Source organism: Nyctereutes procyonoides, unplaced genomic scaffold (genome assembly GCF_905146905.1).
Source record: "Nyctereutes procyonoides isolate TBG_1078 unplaced genomic scaffold, NYPRO_anot_genome, whole genome shotgun sequence".
In the NCBI taxonomy this organism is placed as follows: Eukaryota; Metazoa; Chordata; class Mammalia; order Carnivora; family Canidae; genus Nyctereutes; species Nyctereutes procyonoides.
In genome coordinates this window covers 17,371,146-17,376,235 of record NW_026575041.1, presented here as the reverse complement: position 1 = coordinate 17,376,235, position 5,090 = coordinate 17,371,146, and the positions used below count along the sequence as shown (strand labels likewise).

At 39.6% G+C, this 5,090-nt stretch overlaps 1 pseudogene; it reads right to left on the bottom strand.

The window, feature by feature from the left end:
- Positions 1 to 940: 940 nt before the first annotated feature.
- LOC129506598 (hsc70-interacting protein-like) lies at positions 941 to 3,448 on the bottom strand (annotated as a pseudogene).
- Between the last annotated feature and the right edge of the window lie 1,642 nt (positions 3,449 to 5,090).

The following is a 5,090-nucleotide window of genomic DNA, read 5'->3' as shown; positions in this document are numbered from 1 at the left end:
AGGCAGACACTCAACTGCTGTGCCACCCAGGTGTCCCCTGCCCATTTCTTAATTGGGTTGTTTATTCTTTGCGTGTTGAGTTTGATAAGTTCTTTATAGATTTTGAATACTAGCCCTTTATCAGATGCTTCACATTTGCATATATCTTCTCCCATTCTGTAGACTACCTTTTAGTTTTGTTGATTGTTTCCCTTACTGTGCAGAAGCTTTATATCTTGATGAAGTCCCAGTGGTTCATTTTTGCTTTTGTTTCTATTGCCTCTGAATATATGTCTTATAAGAAGTTGCTGTGGCCAAGGTTAAAAAGGTAGCTGCCTGCGTTCTCCTCTAGGATATTGATGGTGTTCTGTCTCACACGTAGATCTTTCATACACTTTGAATTTACTTTTATGTATGTTGTAAGAAAGATGTCCAATTTCATTCTTTTTTGCATGTAGCTGCCCAGTTTTTCCAACACCACTAGTTGAAGAAACTGTCTTTTGTTCATTGGATATTCTTTCCTGCTTTGACAAGGTTGGCCATATAGTTGTGGGTCCATTTCTGGGCTTTCTGTTCTGTTCCATTGAACTGTGTGTGTGTTTTTGTGCCAGTACCATACTTTTCTTGATTACTACAGTTTTGTAATATAGCTTCAAGTCTGAAATTGTTTTGGGGGGGAATAACACACCCTTTTAATGTTTTTAAATATTTTTAAGGTTTAAAAAGTGTTTAAAGTTTGTAATTCTTAGTAGGAAAACATTATCTGAATAAATACCCTAATGGCAAACCACTGTAGAATGCTTCAGTGGCATGTGGGGCAGAGGGGTAGGGATTCTCTTTCACAGCACCCCAGCTTTCTTCTTGAGAAGGTCAGAGGTACACTGGTTTGTATTATTGCAACATCCATTAAGTGATCGAAGTTGCTTTTCCTTCAGCAGGGGCTTCATTTGTCAGAAGGGCATTATGCTTGACCTCCAAATTTGGCTGACAATTTACTGATGAGACTCATAACCTTTGGGTTGCTCTGATATTTTGACATATTTGCTGGGTTCTGGGCTACATCCTGGAAGGCCACCATAACTTCTGAATCCTGGATGGCTGAAAGAACCTCTGGGTCACTAAGAATTTCATTGTGCCCAGGCATTCCTGCCATTCCAGGCATCCCCCCTGCCATTCCAGGCATTCCTCCAGGAAAATTACTAGGCATTCTCCCCAGAAAGCCACCTGGGAAAGAGCCATACTGAGCTCCTGATTGTCATCTGGCTTCTTCCTCCCTCTGGGCTCTTTCATGTTTTTCCTGAGCTTTCTTAACCCTTTCTTTCTTAACCCTATTCTTTCTTTGATCTCTCGCTCTTCACATTTTTGTTCATACAACCTCTGATGTTCAGCAATTTTGTGGGCTCTCGGTTGAACTTCTTTCAGCATTGCACTAGCATCTTCATCATAATCCAGTTTACAAGCAAGGGCAAGATCATGTGCTGCTTCTTTCCAATGACCCAGAAGTCTGTGTGCTTTCCCTTGCCACTTGTAAGGCTGAGCTGAATCAGGATTTATTTCAATAGCTCTTGTCACAGTCTCGAATGGCAGCATTTGGCTTCTGTAATTTGATGAAGACGCTGGCTCTCTTGGCATACAAAATGGCTAAGCGAGGATTCAGTTTGATGGCATCTGTGAACAAGTCAATGGCTTTCTGTAGTTCACCATCATTTAGGGCATCAATGGCAGCCACTTTTTTTGTCATTTGCCTGATCCATCATTTCCTTGGTTATCTCTACATGTTCATCTCCCATTTGTTGAGGGGCATCAGTATCTGGTTCAATTACACTTTCATTGTCAATTTCTAGATCACTTTCCTCACTTGATGGTTCCTCTCTTTATGTTTTCCTCCGCCTTCTTACTGTTTTTTCTTCGTTGATATGGTCTTCTGATTTAATTTTATGAGTAGCAGGTGGTATTTTACCCCCCATGCTCTCCACCCACTCCCGCAGGAAGCCATTTCCTTGGTGTGCAGAACTCTCGGATCCTGCTTACACATTTTCACGAAGGCCCAAAGCTCACTCACTTTGCGGGGTCCGTGATCCAGAGGCGCTGGCAGGGGGCAGGTGGCAGGTGGCAGGGGGCAGGGGGCAGGCGGCGGGCAGCAGGCGCAGCTGAGCTTGCAGCAGATTCCAGGCGCAGGGACTAGCTCAGCGTGACCGTGTGGAAGGGGGCTCGAGTCTGGAATTGTGATGCCTCCAGCTTTGCTTAACCACATTTTTTAATTTCTATTACAATCTTTTTTTATTTCTAGTATTTCCTTTTGATTCTTAGGTTTTCCACCTGCCTACTTATATTACTCAGCTTATTCATACATGTTGTTTACTTGTTCTGTTGAAGCTCTTAATATATTACTCATACTTATGTAATTCTTTTATTTCATTCCAAGCCGGTGTCATGTGTTGAGTCTGGTTCTGATGCTGGCTCTCTCTCTTCAGGCTGTTTTTCTTTTAACTTTTTGCATGTCTGTAATTTTGTTGTTGAAAGCTACTGGGGTAACTAGGCCTCTAGTGTGAGGATTTATGGTAAACTGGCTAGTAGTGGGACTTTGTTTAATGTTTGTCAAAGCCACAAGTGCCAGAGGCTTTGAATCCTTGTCTCCAGTTTTTGTCTCCCCTCTTGACTTTGGGGTTCTCTGTGAACTCCTCCTTAAAGAGTATCTTGTAGAGCTTTCAGCAGTGATCCACTATTATTACACTGCAGCTCTCTTGGAATGGTGGTTAAGTCTCAGGGAGAGGATCATTCTATTATGTTATGATTAAATATCAGTCCTCCAGCAGGCCTGTGTCTCTGGTCTGTGAGCTTCATGAGTGTTTCTTTTTATATAGCTTTCCAAACTCTTTAGGAAGACAGGAAGGCTAGCACAGGCTAAAGTGAGACAAATGTATTTAACCCACTGTAACAGGGTTCTGGGAGTCTTTCCCCCTGGAGAGTAGGCCTTTGTTATGGAGAAGGTTCTAAACACATTTCATAAGAATTTCTCTTTTCTTCCCTTGCCAAAGCCACAAAGGGATCTTTCTCACATCTTCACCACAAGAACCTGGTGTGGATCCTAGAAGTAAAGTCCATTAAAGTGCAGGGACCCCCTTTTAACTGCTGACTCTCACACTGGTTCACACTCAAACACAAAATTACCAATCAAATGTTCATATCAGTTTATGTCTCTAGAAGCTTCTCCCATGGGTAATAAGATCTTGGCTGGGACTCCCTGAATTCACCTGTCTCTCAGGATTTCAGCGTGGCAGTTTGTATTGCAAATTTCATTGTCTGCTGTATCCAAGAAAAATTATTGATTCTTGGTTTGTCTAGTTCTTTCTTACTATAAGGATAAGACTAACAATTTCCAAGCTCCTTATATATCAGAGCTGAAAACAGAAGTCAGTTGCTTTGTGTTTAATTTATCAATTCATACCTGTCCTGTTTTTTCTGTCATCTAGGTCTTTTCAAATGAATAACCTGAGCTTTATCTAAGACTTCAGTGCCTGAGTGATACGGCTGTTAAGTGCTACTCTTCCGTGGAGTTATTTAAATTTTACCATGGCACAGAAGCATATGTAATATGAACAACAGATTTGGTTTTAGAAGACCTGACTCTAGCCCTTGATGGCTGTGTGACTTTGGGTGTTAGGATTATTAAATGGATCAGGTGGGGTATATGTTTAATCAATGCTTGATTTTATTAGTGTTATTTAGAAATATTTCTTAAGCTTTTAAATTATGTATTGTTAGTAATAAAATTATCTAAGTACGTGATTTATTTTTTTAATGTCTTATTTATTATTATTTAATAAAAAATTATTTATTATTTTTAATAAAAATCTAAGTACGTGATTTATTTTTTTTAATGTCTTATTTATTCATTTTTGAGAGACACACAGAGAGAGGCAAAGACACGGGCAGAGGGAAAAGCAGGTTCCACGCAGGGAGCCCGATGTGGGACTTGATCCCAGGACCCCGGGATCACGACCTGTAAAGGCAGATGCTCAACCAATGAGCCACCCAGGCACCCCAAAGTACTTGATTTCTGTACGAGAGAATTCTAGACTCTTTAGCAGGCAGATCAGAGAAATATTTTCCAGCTGATAGTCATATAAAAATACTTTTAAATTTTTACCACGTAGGTTACTCCTATTCACAACGTATTTAAGAGTAGTTAAGAGTTATCAAACATTGAAAGCTTAGGGCCTATCTGGGTCTGAATCCTTTGTTCTTTTGTTTGTTTTGTTTTTATAGGTGAAATCCTAAGAAACCAGGTCTTATTTTTCATTCATTCACTAATTTGTGTGTCCATTCACTCATTGCATATATTTATGGAGCTTGAACGTGTTCCAGTCATGTGATTGGTATTGGAGATAAAGAGTAAATGACTTAAAGCTTCTCTACTCAAGGTGTTCAAATTGTGTTTGAAAACAGCTATATGAAGCAACAATTACATTAGATTGAGGAAAATTTTGTTAACAATAGGGCTAGGAAACAAAATAAATCAAATTGTGAGAGAATGCTCTAAAGTTTAGACTTGATCATGTATACCTAGCATTAAGCCAAAGGATAATTTTTTAAAAAGGGAAGTACATGATGAAATTTTTTATACTGTATTTCTGCAACTGAGCAAAGGATTCCAAATAGATACTGCAATAATATAAGTGAGAGGTTTAAAAAGGCTGAATACAATAATGTAAATAAGATGAATTTGGGAGTTCTTCAGAAAATGGAATTGATAGAGGCATGTGGGTAGTTTAGTTGGTTAAGCATCTGGCTCTTGGTTTCGGCTCAGGTCGTGATCTCAGGATAAGGATCTGTCCTCAGTGCAGAGTCTACTTGTGAGTAACCCCCGCCCCCTTCCCGTTGCCCCTCCCCCCCAGCTCATGTGCACACTCTCTCTTAAATAAATATATGAATAAAATCTTTAAAAATAAAAGGAAAATGGAATTGATAAATGATTTCTGAAGATAAGTGATAGAAAGGCTTGTACCAGATTTCTCCCTCCTTTAATTCACTGAATGGCTAAAACTGAAAGCAGTAACTAGTAACTAGGACTCAAGCATATTCTGTGAGGGCGTCAAGTATAAAGAGAA